The sequence below is a fragment of the Erpetoichthys calabaricus genome, chromosome 2 (genome assembly GCF_900747795.2).
Source record: "Erpetoichthys calabaricus chromosome 2, fErpCal1.3, whole genome shotgun sequence".
In the NCBI taxonomy this organism is placed as follows: Eukaryota; Metazoa; Chordata; class Cladistia; order Polypteriformes; family Polypteridae; genus Erpetoichthys; species Erpetoichthys calabaricus.
The window spans coordinates 12,730,679-12,754,526 of NC_041395.2; positions in this window are offsets into that span (position 1 = coordinate 12,730,679).

Consider the following 23,848-nt stretch of genomic DNA (forward strand, 5'->3'; position numbering starts at 1 on the left):
CACAGTTTGAGAACCGCTGACCTAGCACTAGCTTGAGGAAAAAGATTCTCTGGTCTGAAGAGACAAAAAATAGAACTCCAAGTCTCTTTGTCTGGTGAAACCATTAAGAGTTCATGTCCTTCCTAAGACAATCCCTACAGAGAAGCCAGGTGTTGGCAGATAATGCCATGTGGACACGGAGACTGGTCAGAATTGAGGGAAAGGGATGAATGCAACCAAATACAGAGAGTTCTCTGAAAAAAAAACATGCTACAAAGTGCATACAACCTCAGACTGGGGCAACGGGTCACCTTTAATCTCGACAATGACCTGAAGCATACGGTAAATACGATGTTGGAATGGTTTCTGGACATGTCTCTTAGAGTTTCTGAGTTGCCCAGCCAAGGCACAGACTGAAACCCCTTAGAACATGTGTGCGTAGACACTGAAGATGACAGTTTACAGATGAAAATCATCTAAATGGTTACACTTGTGTGACTGGGAGGCAGCTAAAGGGTCTGAATAATAGTAGTACCACACCAGACCAGGGGGTGGCGGGCTGCACTGACTTTCTCTCTCAATCTTCTGTAGACCATCCATGGGAAATCCTGCTCGCTTCCGGCACCTATGATGACATCACTTCCAGCCCCGATGACGTCACTTCCTGTCTGGGCCTTTAAAGCCGCCATCTTAAAATCAGTTCTATTTTGGACTCTGTTTGCTGAACAAGTCAACAATTTACCCATTTGTAGCCAGGGCACAACAATATACAGGTGGCTGCCCCAAACTTTTTTTGATGTCTCTGGCTTATTTGTATGACTCTATATATATATATATATATATATATATATATATATATATATTTATATATATAATCCAAAGTCTATCTCTATGTCTGTCCACTTTTCATGAGAGAACTACTTAACGGATTTTTTTTTCTATAATTTGCTTCAACATTCCAGTTGATTTTGCGACTTCTCTCATTGCGCTAAGTATCACAGTTCGCTTGCGGGAACGATTTATTTGCATGAATCCAAGAGAGACAAGATGGACCGAGGGGAGGAGGGCAGGGTCCTCCTTACTCACATGCCAGCCTCCGTTCGAGCTGGTCTGCCTTTCGCCACGTGTTTCAGAGTACCTTGTCTCCACTTATCTAGTGATACCTGTTTGTTCAACAAACATTATCGTCTACAGATTGTTAAGGAGTAACGTTTGACGTTTTTTGAGAGAGATCAGAGCTACGTGTGTTTTAGAGGGTAGCTGCTGATTGGCAGAGGTATCATAGCCATGTGCTCTTCTCCCCATGTGGGGGACGCTTTCCCATCAGATACAGTGGCAACATTTGACATTGGAGTGTACCTACCATCCACTTGGCCAGAGATACATTCTTTTTATTATTCATTTTTAAAGTTTGTTCTGTTTCACTACTATCTGGACAGAGCTGTTTGGGGACAGCTAGTCAGACCTAAAGGAAAGATGCAAAGCCAGTAGAAACATACTAAAAAGACTCAAAGCTGTAATTGCTGCCAAAGGAACTTCTACAAAGTACTGCCTTAAGGGTCTAAATGAATGATTTCAATTTTTTGTTTATTAATCACTTTGCCATCCTTTTTGCTTTCCTTTCATTATTATGGGTTTTTACGTGTGGATTAATTGACAAAAATGACACATTTATCCATTTAACATAAGATTTGCAACACAATAAAGTGTGCGGAAAGTGGCAGGGTCTGAGTACTTTCTGAATCCACTGTAGATACGTGCCTGCCAGTGAATTGGATAGTTCTGCTCCGTGATCCGTCCAGTAAATAAGGACCTCCTTGCATCCCCTGTTGTCAGCTACATTACTGAATGTAGATTTTGTAATGGCTTAATTCTCTTTTTCAAATGTTATTATGTTTCATACATCACAGAACATCCTGTGTCTCTCAAGAAACACTCAACCCTTGAAAGAAACTGAGGACAGCATAAACTCCTCGGCTGGCATCTTACAGACTGGCTGTGCTTCCACAATGTCAAATAAAACGCAAGCAGCTTTCAATTCTTCCAATAGCTGGGGCCGCATTTTTTCTTTGCTCCCCCTTCAAACTTCCACGTGTCTTATTTTTCTTAGGTGTTTGAAGGCCACGATTTTGTTATCTGATTCTGCTTGCTGTTATGCTGTATGTGGAATATTCTTCTTTACTCGGTTGATGCTCGATGCCCGATGCCCGTCTGCAGCTGCTATGAGCATAAAAGAGTCTAATTGTTTACCATTTAAAAAAAGCATTTTAATTTAAAAGTATTTATTATATCCATACATTACAGTAGTGATTGAACAATTCTTTGTGATGTGTTTAATGTACTGAAATATAAAAATCAGCTGTGCTGTTGCAATTTTGTCTCCCCTCAAGGACAAGGACATTCATTTTCAGATTTTCTTTCTAGATTCTGATTTAGTTGGCGAATCCGCTTCCATTTAAAGAATTTAATAATTATCTTCTTTTTAATGTATTCCAGACAAGTCAACATTTGAAGTTTATCATTTTCTTTTTTCATCTGCTTCATAAATGCTGTAATACCTTCTGCTGGAAGGGCAGTGATTTCTCCTTTTAAACAGCACCTTTTCTACAGATCATCCATTTCCTTTTTGCTCTGTGTCTGCCTCAGAGATGTATGGCTCTGTGAAACTTTTTACTGAAGTTCAGGTGAAGGTGAACGACTGTTATAGCGTATATGGTGCATTGATTTCTTGAAGACACATTTTTGTCTTCAGACGACTCTTTTTTTTCCCTGCCTGTGGTGAGAATGGGGACCTTTAGAATGTTGTCTTGAGTTTCATAAATTGTTAATGAACCCACTTAGCAGGAAGCTGTAGGAAATATTGACAGAATTATTAATAATGATGTCTTGTTTCACCTTTCCAGAATGTTCTGAAATGACCCGTTGCTGCCCCAGATTGAGTGACTCAGTAGCCCAAAGCAAAAAGATTATATGGCAGAAATGTGGATTCCATTCATTTTAACAAAGAAATGCGTGTTTTGTCAAGTTTATTTTGACAATGTAATCACGGTACAAGGCTTGGGTGATATTTTTGTATCATTTAATGAACCTATCACAGAAATATAGCCCTTTTACTGAATTCATTTTAGTGAGGAATAAGAGCAGTGCATGTAAAAAACAAAACTGAAATGTCAAGTGTAATGTCACACTAAGAAATTGTGTATTTAAATTAATACTCCTCATCGGGACATTTCACTGAGCAGCTTTCTTTCTTCAGGGCAACATTTATTTCAGCAAGAGTCTTCTGTTTAAGAAATGGCCTGATTTGTCACTGAGACTACATTGCTTTCCTCAGCCTTGTTCCAAGGCACTTTAAATTTAAAGTACAGTTGTGCAGCAATTTATGGCTGACCATCTGTTCTTAAGGCCAGTGGTAATAGGAAAGCAATTGGGTAATTAAAACAGACTACGCCATTTTCATACCACACAACATTTTGCCTTACGCCCTATGCTTACTTGGGTCATAATGTTGTAGAAAGTGGAAAAACTGGCTGCTAGAGCCTGCAAAGGCTGCTACACTTATTGTTTACCAAGTACTTGTGTTGGCGCTGACAGTCATAGAATGATGCGCAAAGAAGAAGAAGTCAGAGAAGCAGTCGTGAGGTAGCAGCATCTCGGCTCACTGCTTTCTTGAGCTGAAAGATAGAGAGATAGATGTGAAAGGCACTATATAATAGATAGACAAAGAGATAGATATGAAATGCACTGTATAATAGATAGATAGATGTGAAAGGTACTGTATAATAGATAGATAGATAGATAGATAGATAGATAGATAGATAGATAGATAGATAGATAGATAGATAGATAGATAGATAGATAGATAGATAGATAGATGTGAAAGGCACCATATAATAGATAGATATTGTTACAAAAGCAGACCACAGACATAAAAAAGCCACCCGTATATTATGCCTTGGGTACAAAAAGGGTTGAAAGTACTTGTGATGTTCATAGGCTTCGCGTCCAAAATCGAACTGAAAGTAATGTGAAAACATGGCGGTTTTAAAGCCCAGGACTGGACGTGACGTCTTTGGAACCGGAAGTGACGTTGCCATTGGCTCTGTGACCGGAAGTGGTGTCTTCGATACCAGAAATGACATCATCCATGGCACCAGAACCGGAAGTGACACCATCACTGGCACTGGGACCTAGCAAGATTTCCTGTGGATGGTCTGCAGAAGATTGAGAAAGAAAGTTAGTGTAGCTCGCCACCCTCTAGTCTGGCATGGTAGTACTATTCTTAAGGCCTTTCATTTGTCTCCCAATCGTACGTGAGTGACGATAGATAGATAGATAGATAGATAGATAGATAGATAGATAGATAGATAGATAGATAGATAGATAGATAGATAATCTAATATAATGCCATTATATGTTATTATTATTACTCTTTTTCTTATTATTATATGTTATTATTTTGAGGGACATTCAAAAGGTTTCCTCACTTTTTTTTACTCTGTTTATTAAGAATTTCAAAAACAAATGACATCACTTTTCCACATAGTCACCTTCCAATTCTGACACTCTCAGACCAATTACTACTCCTCCTGTCTTCACCGTTTCAAACAAAAATATGAAAGTGCAGAAACGTTTTGAACATCCCTCATATTATTATGATTACTCTTACTGTCTTTGTGTAAAAGCCTTGGTATTGGTATCAGAAAGCCACATAACATTATTATGATTTCCAAGGAAACCACAAAGCCCCTTTACAATGTAACTCGGTGTTCTGTAATATTGTGACGTCATTCATTATCAACTCCAACTCCTCACTGAGAGTACTGTAGATAGATAGATAGATAGATAGATACTTTATTAATCCCGATGGGTAGGTGTAGGACACTTCATAACTACTTCTCATCTCCTATCTATCTATCTATCTATCTATCTATCTATCTATCTATCTATCTATCTATCTATCTATCTATCTATCTATCTATCTATCTATCTATCTCACTTTTCACTTTTAATAAATTTGCAAATAAATTCTAAAATCTGGGGCGGCACGGTGGCGCAGTGGGTAGCGCTGCTGCCTCGCAGTTGGGACACCTGGGGACCTGGGTTCGCTTCCCGGGTCCTCCCTGCGTGGAGTTTGCATGTTCTCCCCGTGTCTGCGTGGGTTTCCTCCGGGCGCTCCGGTTTCCTCCCACAGTCCAAAGACATGCAGGTTAGGTGGATTGGCGATCCTAAATTGGCCTTGGTGTGTGGGTGTGTTTGTGTGTGTCCTGCGGTTGGTTGGCACCCTGCCCAGGATTGGTTCCCTGCCTTGTGCCCTGTGTTGGCTGGGATTGGCTCCAGCAGACCCCCGTGACCCTGTGTTTGGATTCAGCGGGTTGGATAATGGATGGATGGATTCTAAAATCTTGTTTTTTGCTTTGTTATTTTGGATTATTGAAAGTTGCTTGAAAAGGCAAAAACATAAATTTAAATGATTTTTGGCATAAGGCTGCAAAATAGAAAAATTTGAAAAAAAACTGAAGGGATGTGAAGACTTCTGAATCCACGGCACATTCCATATGCTAGCTTACTTCTGCTTGATGTCACATTATTTGAGTTGTATATTTCCTCGTGCCTTGACGTACTGTATGTATTCATGTAGCACAAGCTTTGTACAAGCGACTGCATTAGACGTGTGTAGCGTGGAGCAATTCTCATGCATTAAGCTGCTGCCACCAATGAGCACAGCCCACCAAAGTCACTCATTAGTCATAAGATCACAACAAAGATTTCTGGAATAGCTGTAGTTTTTCTAAACATAACAGCTCTACTACTTCTGGTCAATGCCCCCTACTCCGGGAAGTTGTATAGGAATTAGCTGACACCTCAGCAATGTCTGAGTCTGAATCAGCCCACTTTACGTGAGCTACAGGTTTGACTAATCCAGCTTTATAAACAGATAAGTGTCTGAGTGTTCTCTGGTTTCTGTGTCTCTGTGATTTGAATAAATGGCACATCGCACACATTGGTAGTAACGCATTTTATTACAACTGTTTGCAATGCCCCATCAATTGGAATGACCAATGCAATGCATTTTATTACTATATGCATTACAAAATGATTTCTAATAGATGATGCGCTGCAAACGTGAACACTGGAGTCCATATTGATTGCTTACATTTTACATTTACATTTTACATTTACAACTTTTAGCAGACGCTCTTATCCAGAGCGACTTACAACAGTGCTTAGTAGTCTACGACTGTTCTTCAGTCTTTTTAGGCTAGGATTAAATCTACTGCTTAGATTTCGATCCGTCTTAGATGGGTAGTACAGCTAGTCTACGTTAATGAAAGGATAAGAGTTTGAACGCCCGTCCAGTTGCTTTGTCTCAATCATTCCAAAGATGATGCATCAAAAACATTTGTTAGTAATAAAATGCATTGCATTTGTCATTCCAGTAGATGGCGCACATCAGGCGTTAACACTGTTTTTACAGATCCAATACCAAATGGCATGGTGCGCTCCAAATGTGAGCACTGAGGTCTACGTTGATTTCTTAGATTTCAACTTGCCTTAGACAGGTAGCACAGCTAATAGTTTTACAAAGAAAGCATGTGTATGGGGAGAAATCTCTCTCTATATATATATAAAATCCAGCATCTATCTGTCTGTCTACTTTTCACGAAAGAACTACTGAACAGATTTAGATCAGGTTTTTTTCTATAATTTGCTTGAACATTCCGGTTGATTTTGCATCTTCTCTCATCGCACTAAGAATCATAGTTCGCTTGCAGGACTGATATATTCACACTATTCTGAGACAGAGGCTGCGGGCTGAGGTGCGGGGGAAGCGTGACCTCAGGAGTGGGGAGCCAAGCAGGGTCCTCCTCACTGTCCTATTTCACTAGTTTTAAATAAATACTCCAAAATCATATCTAGTATTATTAGGCAGAACTTTGCCATCTTTAGTTTCTTATTTCTTAGTATAGCTATAGGCATAAGTGAACTTCAAGGGCCGATTGGCTTGGAAGTTTCTTGCTTTTTCAGTCTAATTATTGACATCCTAATTTAAGGGAATGCATGACATAATTAAACCGTGGGGAATTCCTTTCCATTTTAATTATCTGTTTAAAGCTGAGGGGGCGGCACAGTAGTGTTGTTGTGACCACTGCTGCTCACAGGTTATGGAGTTATGGAAATCCCAGCCTGAACGCTCTTTGTTTTGTGCCTGTGGGTTTCGTTTGTAATGTTAACTGGAAACTCAACGTAACGGTGCATCATGAACTCAAGGACATCAGGAGAAATAAAGGGGAAGTGCATTTAGGACTGAAGTCAGGAAGCACTTCTTAATGCAAAGAGTTGTGGGAATCTGGAACAAACTACTGAGACATGGAGTTGAGGACCTTCAAAACTCAACATGATGTGATTTTGGGAGAGTTAACTGGATAGGACTGGCGAGCTTTGTTGGACTGCATGGCCTCTCATCTAGGTTGTCCTAAAGTTCTATTGTTTTATGGTTGCTTTACCTACTGCTACCATGTGACACAGGGAGGTCATGACCAGGGCCGTCTTAACAGCATTATAGACCCCCAGGCAAAGCAGTGCACTGGGGCCCCTACCTACACAACAACTCACCAAGTCACAACATACATAGATTAGCATGGAGCCCTTAGGCAACTACCCAGCATGCCCATGCATTAAGATGGCCCTTGTTATAACCTGTGATGTCACTCATGTGACAGTATAAAGATCAGCATTGCTGTTAGGGAAAAATCCTTGAATGACCTCTGGTGTACTTTGTCAGTAAAACATACAGGCTCTTTGGACTCCAGCAAGCATATAAGAAATTTATTTAAAAAAAAACGTCTCAGGAGCACGCCATACAAGTTGTTATTCCTGTATTGTCAGTCACGGATATGCTAACAATTGTTAGTTCAGATAAAGCTTTTATGGATATTAATATACCAAAGCATCTGGAACATAGTGCTGGGCGGTATACCGGTTCATACCGAAAACCGTTTTTTATTTTTTTTATGATATGGATTTTTCTTATACCGCAACACTGGTTTAAATTGCCTAAACGACATTCGGAACGTGGCGCAGCGGGAAACTGTTCAAGTGGGGACCTTTTTCACTGCTACACCGCTAAACACAGATTTGTTGCACTAGGGCTCTTTTTCACTGCTACACCACCAAATAATGGGTGGTAGCATAGGTATGCCGCACGGTGAAAATGGACAGAGAGCCGAAAAAAAGCAGTCACATCTGTCGCCTGGAGATGCTTTAGTTTTAAAAGGTCAGATGTGTAAATACTGTTTCTATACTACTGCAAGCCAAGTTGTACTTGTTTTATTTGTTTTCAATACAGTGTAATGTACCTGGGTACTGTGTAATAGTGTGACGACATTTTGACTTTATTCTCGACATTTCCACTTTAATCTTGACGCTTATGACGAGAATATATTCTTTTGACTTTATTCTCGTAATTTGTCATTAAAGTAGAACATCGTAAACTAAACTTCATCATAAAATGAATATATAATTTACTAGATTTTCTCAAACCCCGTCATAAGTTATATAGCACATGAAATGCTTTGTGTTAAGTGATTCGTTCAGAGATGGGCGCAGCTCTGAATGGATGGCATAATTAAACATGTATAACGAAGATATTTTTAAAGTTCTGAACACTCCGTGGGCTAAGTTTATAACTAGTTTTAATTTCACAAAGATGTTTATGGTGTGGTGATTGGTTATGTGGTTATGTGGTGAAAGAAAAAGGAAGGATAGGAACTGGGGTTTTGGTAGCCTACGTCAGATAGAGACAGCATGCATGCAATAAAGATAGCCCGCTCAGAAGAACATGCATTGAATTCTGTGTTCGTGTCTCCGACCAGCAGATCACAAACCCAACATTTACACAATATTTAAGTTAAACCTGTGCGATAGCTATTCATACATCCAGTTTTTTGGAGCCTGGGGACCCCTTACTGCAAGAGAGCAGCACTACCGCCTCACTACCGTGCATGTGTAATACCTGCTTCAATGCATTTCATCATATCAAATGATATCAAGTATTTATCTTAGCATTCTAAATTTTCAGAAAGCAGGAATATCATGAAGTGAATGGATTCTGTATGGTGATCGCTTAAGAAGCGTAGTGATTAACCACTGGGTCGGGGAACGTAACACAAAGCATTTAATGTGCTGCATTAATTTATGACAGGGTAAATTAAGTAATTGATTAAACATTGATTTTAGGAAGAAGTTTAGTTTACGACATTCTACTTTAATTATGAAGTAAACTATGAGAATAAAGTGGAAATGTCGACTTTAATCTCAACATAAACGGCGAGAATAAGGTGGAAATGTCGACTTTAATCTCAACATAAACGGCGAGAATAAGGTGGAAATGTCGACTTTAATCTCGACATAAACGGCGAGAATAAGGTGGAAATGTCGATTTTAATCTCAACATAAACGGCGAGAATAAGGTGGAAATGTTGACTTTAATCTCGACATAAACGGCGAGAATAAAGTGGAAATGTTGACTTTGTTCTCGACATATAGTTTGTTTTTTTCTTCCCAGTATAGCTTAACCCCTTCACCGCCCTCTGCCGGATATATCCGGCACCGCTGTTTTAATGCTAACGCCATACTGCCGGAATTATCCGGCACATTTGCCTGTGGTTATATGAATGCCTGGCAAGTAGTATAACTGACGGTTTGGCGTGGGTATTATTACTACGTTGTATTTCGACAAGTCTGTGGTTGTTTTGGCCGGTCATGTGACGTGATTCGCATGTAACAGCTGTGAATATGGCGAAACGTAAACTGACTTCAAGTGAGGCTTTGCAGGCGATTTTGGACAGTTCTGATCATGATTGTAGCAGTTCTGAAGAAGATTTTAGTGACAGTGATGAGCAGCAACGTGCGCTGCATGATATTGTGAATGAAGACGCATCGGATGACGGCGCTGAGTGGGTGTATCCCCAGCATCTCAGCTGGGCTGCTGCCCGTGGTGAACTACCTTTTCTGCATTCGTTTGAGGGAACGTGTGGCTTTATTGTTGATGTAAACAATTACACTGCTGAGCAGTTTTATGAGCTGTTTGTGTCACCTGATTTGATCAGACATTTTGCTCATCAGACAAATCTGTATGCAGCACAGTTTATTGAGAAAAATCCCAATTTACCTCCACATTCCCGTGTTCGTGCTTGGTTTGACACTGATGAAAACGAAATGAAAAAATTCATTGGGATTTTGATGTTGATGGGAATAATCAGAAAACCAGATATTGAGATGTACTGGTCTACAGATCCTATGTATGCAACACCTATGTTTGCAGCTGTCATGACACGTAACCGATTCTCTTTGCTGCTGAAATTCTTTCATTTGAATGACAACAGAAATGAGCCAGATAAGAAAGATCCAAACCGCGACCACTTGTTCAAGCTACGTCCTTTGATTGATCATTTATTTGAAACATTTCAGTTGCCCTACATGCCAGGACCGTCAGTTGCAGTTGATGAAAGTTTATTGTCGTGGAAGGGCCGCTTACAGTTTCGACAGTATCTACCATTGAAAAGGGCACGGTTTGGTATCAAGATGTTTTGCTTAGCTGAGAATTCAGGTTACATTTATAGATTTCGTGTATACACTGGCAACTTGCACAACATTTAGTGGTCAATACTGCTTGAATAAATGTAAAAAATGTAAAAAAAATGTAAAAAAGTAAAAAAACAAAAATTGTTCAGATCTCGCCTGGCGTGGGGAATATTTAGGGAGTTGGCGGTTAAAGGGTTAACTTGAAGCAAGGTCCATATTAATGCAGTTTGCCTAAATGATGGTTCAGCTGGTAAAGATGTCATCACCAAGTTGCACTTGTTGTATTTTATTTTAATTTGGTGAATACTGTGTAATGCACCTGGGCTTGAAGTCTTGAAGTAATAGTGCAACTATCAGTAATAATACTATTATTTATTTTATTGTTATTATTTATTAGTTTAAATATTATGCAGTTTAATGATGATAAAGTTGTTTAAAAAGTCACTTTAACGTGTCAGTGGACAGAGATTGTTAACATTAACAGAAAGCGTAGTTGGTTTACAAAAAATATTTACTATTTATTCCTTTTCTAAGACATATTTGGTGCAATACAATTTTTTGACAAGCCCTTCTGCCTCTTTGTATGGTTGAAAATATGTTGTCAAAATTATAGTTTGTTTTTGCAAAATTTGTTCAACAAAAAGGTTCTATATTTTGACTGCATCTGTCATGCAATGTGATACCTTCTCCATTAGTGCCACTATAGTGAAAACTATCACTTTATGGGGCAATGCAAAACTGTATTAATACTTGTGTGCACATTAAAATGTTTTTTTTTGTACAATGATTGGTTCCCTGCCTTGTGCCCTGTGTTGGCTGGGATTGGCTCCAGCAGACCTCTGTTACCCTGTGTTCGGATTCAGCGGGTTGGAAAATGGATGGATGGATGTACAATACTCTTGACAGTGGAACAGGTTATTCTTAGCCAGTAATTGCAGTGGAAAATCTGGTTAACATCCACTCATGCATGGGGAAAAAAATACCGTCGAATACCGTGAAACCAGGATAATTTAGAAAAATACCGTGATATAGAATTTTGGTCATACCGCCCACCCCTACTGGAACATATAGGTGATAACCTGAAAATCTTTAGGTGAAAACAATTACTTGAATGATCTAACAATGAATTTGGATTATATTCAGGGGTTGACATCATTTTTTAATGCTAGTGCTCTAATGAGTGCCTGCATGGATATTCATTTACAAGAGCATCTTTAGCATATAGTTGATTACCTGCAAATCTTTAGGTGAGCATATCTAGTGTATATACTTACGTATAAATCAGTTCTTGAAACCAGAAAAATCGATCATAAAATCAGACCCCGACTTATGCGCCCGTTCAAATATACGACACTTACATTTTTTTTTTCCAATCTTCTTGCCTCCTCCAATCTCGCACCAGTTTCTCAGACACATCGAATTTTGTTGCAGCAATGCAGTTACTAATTTCTTTCACTTCTTCAACGACTTTTAATTTAAAACCAGCTTCATATTTTCTTCTGATTGAACGCTCCATCGTAGATAAGGGATGCTCTTACGATAAAGGCGTATGAGGGGGTGAGATACAAAAAACACAAAACAGTGCAAACATCACTTTGGAATAGTTTGGGTATTACCGTATGGTCACATAGGCATAATACTCAGGAAAAAAGGTTGTGTGCTCCGTGGTTACTCTCTCAGGTGGGCGTTAGCATATCATAATCTCTTGGACCAATAGCGTGAGTTTTCCAAATTCAGCTTATACGACCGACATTATAAAATACCCTTAATTCCACAGTAGAGACTCATTAATGAGCCCAAGTGAGCCATTAGCTATTGAGAATGATGATCATCATGCAGATAGCTGTCACTTGCCCTCTTCCATTACATGGTTCAACCATTTCATTCCTGTGTTACTTTCAGGGTTATACTGACAGTTCCATTTCTCTCTCTTTAGCATGAGAGCTCTTTTTAGCTCACCGTTAGATGGCCTCTTTCATTTTACGTCTTGATTTATATAGGATAAATAATAGAGCTCAGCTGACAAAACATACTGTAGGCATATTTCAGCTTTTTATTTCAGCTTTTGCCATTTGCAACATATTCAAAGGTTTCTAATTGTTACAAAGAAGTAGCAGTAAGGAATTATAAGTGTGTAAGCAAAAATAAAAATACAAAGCAGTGGATAAACTGTGAAAGTATAGAATAAAAACAGAATGGCATTATCATTTTATTGTAAAACTAGTTGTGATTCCCATCTAAGACAGGTTTTGTAAAAGCAGTGTTAATGATTGTGATCCATCATCTGTTGGAATGACAAATGCAATGCATATCTTTCTGTTATGTGCCATTTGGTATAGGATTTCTAAAAGCAGTTTTAATGTTTGTGATGCGCCATCTGTTGGAATGACAATTGCAATGCATTTCATTAATAAGAATATTTGTGATGCACCATCTTTTGGAAGGTTGTGTGCTCCATGGTTACTCTCTCAGGTGGGTTAGCATATCATAATCTCTTGGACCAATAGCGTGAGTTTTCCAAATTCAACTTATACGACCGACATTATAAAATACCGGAAATTATACGGTAAAATGGAACCCTGACTTAAAGGCGGGATATTGGATGATGTAACAATTAAACTGGAACATATTCAGGGGTTGACATCATTTTTTAATTCTAGTACTCTAATGAGTGCCTGCATGAACAGACTTGGTTCTCAGATTAAAAGTCATTCTACCTACGCACTGTCCACTTTATCTTCATGTGTGCACTCTGGATCAGGTTTTCTTTAAGGACCTCTCTGCATTTGGCTGCATTCATCCTTCCCTAAACTCTGACCAGTCTCCATGTTCCTGCAAGAATATTTTCCCTTATGCAGTCATACAATCCTAAATTGTGAATTTCCCCTTGGGATTAATAAAGTATCTATCTATCTATCTATCTATCTATCTATCTATCTATCTATCTATCTATCTATCTATCTATCTATCTATCTAAATCTGTTATTCAAGAATAGCGTGATTGATGGAGTGTCGCTGAGATGGTCGTTTTTTCCGACAAGTTCTCCCATCTCAGCAGAGGACTTCTGCACCTCAGAGTGACCATTGGGTTCTTGGTCACCTCCCCCAATAAGATCTTTCTTCCCTGGTTACCAAGTTTGTCCAGATGGTCCACTCTAGGAAGAGTCCCTTGTAGTTCCAAACTTCATCCATTTCACAGTTTTGGAGGTCACTACCCTCCTGGCGACACTCAAAGCTTTATCCCCTTAACCTGATCTATGCTTCACCACAGTTTGATTATGGGAGTGTTCTACAGAAAGTTACTTGTACTTCATGTGGAGTTACAGATGTCCCGGTCTCTTGGCTGATTTCTTTAATTGAACTGACTCTGCAAAGACTGTTCCAGGTCCTGATCTCAGCTTTGAGACTCTCCACTCCTGATCTGTAACCCTTATTCTTTGCCTGCACAGTTTTACCACCAGCCCAGCTTCACATGGCTCACGTGGGGGCCACTGGCAACTTGATTTGCCACACTCTTCCTCATTTCCATGAGCCAGAAGCTCTGCTGCCATCCACGCACCAAGGCCAGTGGACCTTTGCAGACACAGAAGCAGTGGTGGAGCTGTTTCTCAGCTGTTTTCCTCCCTGTACTGATGTTGCAAATGGATGTCTGCTTTGAGACTCTTCAGCAACCTCTCCAAAGAGCCAAGCAATAACATTGTAGTCTCTGTGGTACTCTGTTTTGCTGAACAGCACTGTTGGTTTTATCCTTATCCCACTTCTGACACCAATGTAGCACAGGTGCTTTAAAACTCTAGAGCATGGGTGTCCAAACACGTCGCATAGGTCTCCAACCCTTTTCCTAGTAGCTCACCAAAGGGTTAATAAATCCAACTTCAATTTGAAAACTTGATTAGTCAAATTAAGGAGTGGGCGATCATTCCAAAAAAATCCTATCACGATCCTTTTAACACAAAATCACGATCCACAATCTGAATTGCAATCTATCTTTTCAACATGGCACACACTTGAGAGAATATCCGGACTCAAACTCATGAAGACCTAAGCAACACTTTATTTTAAATATCAAACAAAGTTGAATTCAATTGTTCTCTCGTTCGCTAGTTAAGCGAAGTTAAGGAACACGCCCCGAAGCTGGCAAGTGAGTGAGGAAGGCCCCTTGCCCCAGCCCGCTGCATGTTTCTCACAAATAATCGGTACAGCAAACAAACTTTGATACATAGCGAAATGAGAGAAGTAGCAAATTTAACTGGAATGTTCAAGCAAATTATAGGAAAAACCAGATCTAAATCCGTTAAGTAGTTCTCTCGTGAAAAGTGGACAGACATACAAACAGATGTTGGATTTTATATATCATATATTAGTAAACGTTCAAAATAATGTGCAGTTAATGTCTCAACAGCACTCTCAGCATTACTGGAGCTTAGTAGATAACCAGAGCCAGATAACTATAAGAATCTTCGCCAAGCAGCTCTGAAAATGTCTGCTTTGTTTGGGTCTCCATACCTCTTTGAGTCTGACATGAATGTCATGAAATTAAAATTCAGAACAAGACTGATAGATGAACATCTAAATGACTCCATCAGAGTGAACCTTAGGGGCTCCATTCCACCAGACACCTGCCTCTCGTGTTGACTCCATGCAGTGCCAGTCATCTGACTAACTAAACAACACATCACACATGCAACTGGACCTGTGAATAAAGTGACACAGTGACATGTGACAAAATGACAAAGGAATAAGTCATATCTGTGGATTTGGAATTGCATTGTTTTGTTTTGACAGCATTCATGTTTTAATTCAATAGTGTGAGATACACTAGAAAAGGCATACAGACATACAAAATGCACTTGCAGATGAACTCAATATTTTTTTGTAATATTTTAATGCAAAATGTGAGTTGTGGACACCAACATTTTATAAATGTTCAGCCGAAACGAGCATTTTCAGTTTGTTTGGGTTGAAATAAGCTATGAGAATAAACGTTAGAAAACATGAGTAGCTCTCGGCCTTTTTCATATTGTAAAAGTAGCTCTCAGGGGGAAAAAAGGTTTGAGACCTCTGCTATAGAACAACTCCTCCAAAAAGCCAAACACATCCATTACGGCCACTGTGGCACTTGCTAAATTTGAACAATAGATCTACATTACATCCCATTTCTCACACTAATGTCGCTATCCTTAAAATGACTGCTCATAATTGAATGTAAATGTGTTTGTATCTTATTAAGGTAACCAATTTTTTAAAGGGGCCCTGCCGCTGGTGATGAAATGCCAGCTGATACAGTGCATCTGGAAAGTATTCACAGCGCATCACTTTTTCCACATTTTGTTATGTTACAGCCTTATTCCAAAATGGATTAAATTAATTTTTTTCCTTAGAATTCTACACACAACACCCCATAATGACAACGTGAAAAAAGTTTACTTGAGATTTTTGCAAATTTATTAAAAATAAAAAAACTGAGAAAGCACATGTACATAAGTATTCACAGCCTTTGCTCAATACTTTGTTGATGCACCTTTGGCAGCAATTCCAGCCTCAAGTCTTGTTGAATATGATGCCACAAGCTTGGCACACCTATCCGTGGCCAGTTTCGCCCATTCCTCTTTGTAGCACCTCTCAAGCTCCATCAGGTTGGATGGGAAGCGTTGGTGCACAGCCATTTTAAGATCTCTCCAGAGATGTTCAATCGGTGCCTTTTTCCAAAAGGTGGAAAAAGTGATGCGCTGTGAATACTTTCTGGATGTACTGTACTATGGGTGATGCGTTTCATGCTATTACAACTTGTCAGCACCATTACTCTGTTTTCTGTCTATACAACAATGCACCATAATAAACAGCAGCACGTTCATTGCAGTCTTTTGAGAAGACAGACTTTCTGGTTTTAAAGTTCAAAGGTCAAACTTACAATATTGCAAGTTCAACATTTACTATCTGTGATGATTTAGAGTTAAGTGTCATGGATGTAAGGTTAGTTGTAGGTAAAACTGAATTGCATGAGGAAGTATTCCTTTGAGCTTAAGTAATGTTATTGCTCGTTCCCATGCAGCTAAAACATTCTACGGCGATGACCAGTCGACCAGGGGAACACCGTATTAAATTGGATTCCCGCAGCAGTTCCATCCATTTACACTCAAGCAATGGTAAATTTCCTATTAATCATTCAAACATGAATGAGACAATCAGCCCTTTGTGATTAGCAATGCTCAACAGTGTAATTAATGGCAGAGCCATCAAGTGGCTCCTGGTGTCCCCTTAATTCCACAGTAGAGACTCATTAATGAGCCCAAGTGAGCCATTAGCTATTGAGAATGATGATCATCATGCAGATAGCTGTCACTTGCCCTCTTCCATTACATGGTTCAACCATTTCATTCCTGTGTTACTTTCAGGGTTATACTGACAGTTCCATTTCTCTCTCTTTATCATGAGAGCTCTTTTTAGCTCACCGTTAGCTGGCCTCTTTCATTTTACGTCTTGATTTATATAGCATAAAAAATAGAGCTCGGCTGACAAAACATACTGTAGGCGTATTTCAGCTTTTTGCCATTTGCAACATATTCAAAGGTTTCTAATTGTTACAAAGAAGCAGCAGTAAGGAATTATAAGTGTGTAAGCAAAAATAAAAATACAAAGCAGTGGATAAACTGTGAAAGTATAGAATAAAAACAGAATGGCATTATCATTTTATTGTAAAACTAGTTGTGATTCCCATCTAAGACAGGTTTTGTAAAAGCAGTGTTAATCTTTGTGATCCACCATCTGTTGGAATGACAAATGCAATGCATATCTTTCTGTTATGTGCCATTTGGTATGGGATTTCTAAAAGCAGTGTTAATGTTTGTGATGTGCCACCCGTTGGAATGACAAATGCAATGCATATCTTTCTGTTATGTGCCATTTGGTATGGGATTTCTAAAAGCAGTGTTAATGTTTGTGATGTGCCATCTGTTGGAATGACAATTGCAATGCATTTCATTAATAAGAATATTTGTGATGCACCATCTTTTGGAATGACTGAGACATAGCAACCAGATGGACACACAGATAGGCACAAATCTGTCCTTTTATTAAGGTAGACTAGCCCGTTGTGCTACAGGTTGAAATCTAAGTAATCAATGTAGACCAACATATGCAGTGCACCATATATTGGAATGTACTTTGTAATAAATGTCATAATACGAGGAGGAGTCAACCTAAAGTTGCAAAATGGGATTTATTAGAAAATGGAATGAACCTCAACAAAACTGATCATGTCATTTCTCAGTAGCATCTCCACACTTCTCAATGCACTTGTGCCATATGCCTGGAACTGCCCGGATTCCAGCAGAATAAAAGGTTTTGTCTCGTCTTCACCACTACTCGTGCACCACTTTCTTCACGTTGTTGTCTGTCTTGAATTGACAACCACCCAGATGTTTTTTTAGTGGCCCAAAATGGTGGAAATGACACGGTGCGAAATCTGGCGAATAAGAAGGATGTGTCAATACCTCAGTTTCTCCAGACAAGCCTGGTATTCTTAGCAGTGTGTGTCATTGTCTGGCAGCAAAAGGACCCCTTGAGACAGAAGTCCCCGGTGCTTGGATGGAATAGCAGGCTTCACATTGGTCTCCAGTAAGTCACAGTAACTTACACTAGTGACTGGAGTATCGCTCGGCATGTAGTGTTTGACAATAACTTGGGTGCACAAGTGGACAAGGACAAGACAAAACCTTTTATTCTGCTGGAATCCAGGCACTTCCAGTGCATTGAGAAGGGTGGAGACGACATTGAGAAATGACATTATCAGTTTTGTTGAGGTTTGTTCCATTTTCTAATAAATCCCATTTTCTAACTTTAGCTTGACTCCCCCTCGTAAAAAAATGCAATGCATTACTCTTTTCAGCAAATGACACATTTTAAACATGTGTTGTAATAAAATACATTACTATAAATGTTTGTGTTGTGCCATCTGTTGAAATGACAAATACAATTAATATACAATACAATACAATACAGTTTATTTTTGTAGAGCCCAAAATCACACAAGAAGTGCCGCAATGGGCTTTAACAGGCCCTGCCTCTTGACAGCCCCCCAGCCTTGACTCTCTAAGAAGACAAGCAAAATCTCCCAAAAAAAACCCTTGTAGGGAAAAATGGAAGAAACCTCAGGAAAGGCAGAGAGACCCCAGTCCAGGTAGGTTGGGTGTGCAGTGGGTGTCAAAAGAAGGGGTTCAATACAATACAATACAATACATAGAACAGAACAAATCCTCAATACAGTATAAACATAAAAATTTTAGAAGTACGGAGCAAAATTTAACATTATATGATATCACATAAGAAGATTTGGATTTATTTAGAGTCCTGGAGACCTCATCCATCAAGCTGCCTCCCCCGTTTGGCCATTCCATGGTTGAAACGGTGTTGGGCCAGCCAATCTGATGAAAGGACCCCTCCTTCCCATGATTCCTGTGATCCTCCATCAGGGATGACATTATCTTAGGCAGGCAAAACAACTTGGCAGGTGGACAGTGGCACCAAGTGCCACATTTGAGTACCGAGAAGAGAAACAGAATAGGTGAGGGTTAGTATCCAATTATAACTATCATGTTACTTATGTTTTAGTGCTAATGACTAACAACAGAGATGCAGTCTGTATAGTTAATCAGCAGCTCTAGTCAGGGTGTGCTAAACTGAAGTAGTGAGTCTTCAGCCGAGATTTAAAAGCTGAGACCGAAGGGGCATCTCTTATAGTAGCAGGCAGACCATTCCGCAGTTTAGGGGCCCTGTAACTAAAAGCTCGACCTCCTATTGTTATTTTATTAATCATTGGAATCATAAGTAGACCAGCATCTTGAGATCTTAATGTGTGCTCAGGTTTGTAAGTCATGATAAGTTCTGACAAGTAAGCCAGACCTCGGCCATTTAATGCTTTATATGTTAAAAGGAGGATTTTGAAATCTGCCCTAAACTTAACCGGGAGCCAGTGTAAGGATTTAAGAACTGGAGTTATGTGTTCATATTTTCTTGTTCTTGTAATAATTCTTGCAGCCGCATTTTGGATTAACTGGAGGCTGTATAAAGAACAGTTTGAACATCCAGTGAAGACCGCATTGCAGTAGTCAATCCTACTAGAGATAAATGCATGAATTATTTTCTCAGAATCCTGTTTATTTAAAAAGTGCCTTAATTTCCTAACATTTTCAAGATGGAAGAAACATGTTTTGGACAACTTTATAATATGCGCTTTAAATGACATGCTAGAGTCAAAGATAACTCCTAGATTGCGGGCTGATTCAGTAAAATTAATGGGGATTCCAACTGAGTTAAATGATGACAAAATATTGTTATGATCAGCACCATTCCCTCCAACAATTAACATCTCTGTTTTATCTGTATTTAAAGACAAGTAGTTCTCATTCATCCACTCCTTTAATTCACTAACACAACTAATTAAAGACAACATCGGAGAAACTTCATTTGATTTAAATTAAAGGTATAACTGGGTGTCATCTGCATACGAGTGAAAATTAACATTATGTTTCCTAATGAGAGATCCCAGTGGAAGCATGTAAAGTGAAAACAGTAAAGGTCCCAGTACTGAGCCCTGCGGGACACCATATTGAACTTCTGTGTATAATGATGGAGTCCTGTCAGCACATTTCTTTACATATTGGAATCAATTTGATAAGTTAAGAACTAAACCAAGCAAGCATGGTGCCTGTAAGCCCAACATCATTTTCTAGCCTGTGCAGTAAAATAGAATGGTCGATGATGTCAAATGCTGCACTTAAGTCTAACAACATAATTACAGTGGAGTCTCCTTCATCAGAGAATATCAGAATGTCGTTTACAACACGCGTTAGTGCTGTTTCTGTACTATGACCAGTGTGGAGACCAGCCTGGAATTTCTCAAATAAATTGTAATGCGTAAGGTGTGTCTGAAGCTGACTGGCGACTACTTTTTCTAGTATTTTAGAGAGAAATGGTAAATTTGGAAAAGGCCTATAATTATTTAGTATGTGTGGGTCTAGGTCTGACTTTTTAAGTAATGGTTTAATGCATCAGGTACTGTGCCATGCAATAATGAACTATTGATAATGTTTAGGATAGGCGCTGCAAGAACATCCATTAAACTTTTTACTAGTTTTGTTGGCACTGGATCTAGGGAACAAGTAGTGGGCTTCATTTTAGAAATTAAAGTTAAGACTTCCTGCTCAGTTACAGGATTAAAATTATTGAAGTGCTGAATGCAATGTGAGACAAGGTCTGCTAAGCTAGTATTTGGTTTGAACTGTGATGCAGAGATCTGGATCTTATATTTTTAATTTTCTCATTGAAGAAGTGTATAAAGTCTGTACTGCTAATATCTGTTGGTATTTTGCACTGTTGATCTGAATTTTCCATTTGTTAATTTAGCCACTGTTCTAAACAGTACCCGAGGATTTTTATTATTGCTATCTATTATTGTAGAATAGTATTCTGAGCGAGCTTTAAAGAAGGCTTTTTTATATTTATTAACACTCTCTGTCCATGCAATTTGAAAAGACATGTAGCTTTGTTGTTCTCATCTGTGCTCCAGTTTTCGACACTCTAATATAAGAGCTCGAGTGTTTTCATTAACCCAGGGAGAGTTTCTATGTGCTTTGATCACTTTTGTTTTAAGGGGAGCCACTGTGTCCAGAGCATATCTCAAGGTCACATTATAACGTGATGTTAGCTGATCTAAATTGTTTTCCACGTTTACATTTGATGTTAACTGATCTAAATTGTTTTCCACAATTACACTCGACAAAGTATCCATAAATTTTGAAGCAGAATTACAATCTACATGTCGCACTGTCTTTGTTTTAATCTGTGAGTGTGTTGGCAAGGGCAGGACTAAATCAAATGTAATTAAGTAGTGATCGGAAATAACTTCATTTAATGGAGTAATATTTAAATTTTGAATTTCAACTTTGTAAGTTATAATTAAATCTAATGTGTAGTTATGATTATGAGTTGGACCTTTAACAATCTGACAAAATGCTACTGAATGTAACAAATAAGTAAAACATTTGCTAAAAGTGTCAGTTTCCACATCAATATGTACATTAAAATCCCCCATCAGTACTACGTGATCATAACTTATAGCCAAATCTGATAGAAGGTTTCTAAATTAAATCATGAACAATGAATATGGCCCTGGTGGTCTGTAGACTAGCACTATAATTGTGTTGGAATCTGTTATAATATTTAAAATAAATGCCTCAAAGGATGTAAAGTTGCCAAATTTTTAGAAGTGATTTGCAGTTTGCTACAGTGAATTATTCCAAGTCCTCTTCCTCGACCAGAATCTCTAGACTTATGAAGGAACGAGTAGCCACCTGGTGACGCCTCAGCTAGGGGTACAGTGTCACATTAACTAAGTCAGGTTTCAGTGAGAAGACACAGATCAGATTTTGTACTTAATATAATATCATTCACCAAATATCTCTCTGTTACATGTCATTGGGTACAGGTATTCTTTTATTAAGATGGACTAGCTGTCCTACCCATTCAAGATGGGTTGAAATCTAAGTACATTTACCTTATTTGGCTTACGCCTTTATCCAAAGTGACTTACATTTAAGATACAATTGGTTACATGTGTTTTGGTTTTCTAGTTGGAGCACAGGCAGGTCAAGTGACTTGTTCATGGTCACACAGTGTTAGTAGTGGGATTTGAACTCATAGTCTCAGGGTTTGAAGTCCAAAGTCTTAACCACTACACCACACTACCTAATCAAAGTAGACCTCAGTGTTAACATACGAAGTACACTGTCTATGGGAATGTATTTTGTCATAATAAAAGTGCATTGCGTGTATCATTTCAAAAGGTGGTGTATCAAAAACTTTTGTGGTAATAAAATGCATTCCTACAAATATTTGTGATGTGTCATCTGTATGAATGACAAATATAATGTGTATCTCTCTGTTATATGACATTTAGTATGGGATTTGTAAAAGCAGTGTTAATGTCTGTAATGCGCCATCTATTGAAATGACAAATGCAAAGTATTTTTTTACTGATAATGTCTCTAAGGCGCTATCTTTTAGAATGACTGAGATAAAGTAAGTGGACGGACACAGAGACAGACACGCAGTCCTTTATTCTTTTATTAAGATGGAAACTCGAGATTGCTGCTAACTTGTTTATTGTTCTTTAAAAAAAAAACATATTAACTGCTAAATACAACTTAACTCTTAGTATGCAATTTATAGACAGACTCCACTTACAAGTCATCTCTTTAGGACTACGGGCATATGCGTGGGTAACACATGTAAAGGAAGGATATTAGACATTTGTAATAAGATGTGTTATAGCACAAAATATTTCACTTTCAGTTATTTTTTTCTATTACCCATATTTTGGATATCATTTATTTTCCATAAAAAACATTTACTTCTTCTCAAGCACATGCGTGACAGCTTAAGGGCTCTGGTGATTTTAATTGCCCGCCGCTCTAGGGGTTGGCGCTGTGTTCTAATGCCTGTTCTCTTCCCCCGGTCTGCAGACTGGATGATTGACAGCCGTAACATCTCTGACGTCACTTCCGGTGTCCATCCGCCAAGACCCGCCTCTTCCTGCCGGAAGGAATTATAACCGGAAGTTCGGCCATTTTGAAGTTAGTTCACTGTGGAACTCACATATGAAAAGACAGTCCTTGCAGTCATTGCTGTTTTTTTTTTTTTGCTTTTCAATTATATGGGGGTGTTATAGAAATTGTATATCTTATTAAAAAAAAGAAACATTCTAAACAGGACACATCAGTAATCAGGCAGGAGAAAATATGTTCATTGTATCTTTTAATTACTTCTCAGCAAAATGCTTTGAAGGGAGCATTCAGTAAAAGCAGTCTGGTCAGAATGATCAGAGGAACAAAGAATAGAGGGTTATTTTATAAACTGGAATTTACATTTAGTGTCAATCAATGCATACATTTTACTCTGGTTGGTTCATTGGTTTACCCCCAAATGATTTTTTATAAAATAAAAGTCCTGTTATATTATATTCTGGTTCTTCTTATACCTTTTGATTTGCGCCACCACCCTTGAAATTTCTGTGAATATAACAACTGTCCATTCTAGTTTATAGGACATCTGCTGATTTCTTTGTCATCCTTCAGTTCATTTTGTATATTATACCAAGCTTTCTTCTGGTACATTCTTTATTTACTTGACTATCTCAGTATTTTTACTAACACAATACTTATACTTCAGTGTATATTTTATTGTTCACTTCACCTTTATCTGGTTTCCTGTTATGCCTGAACAG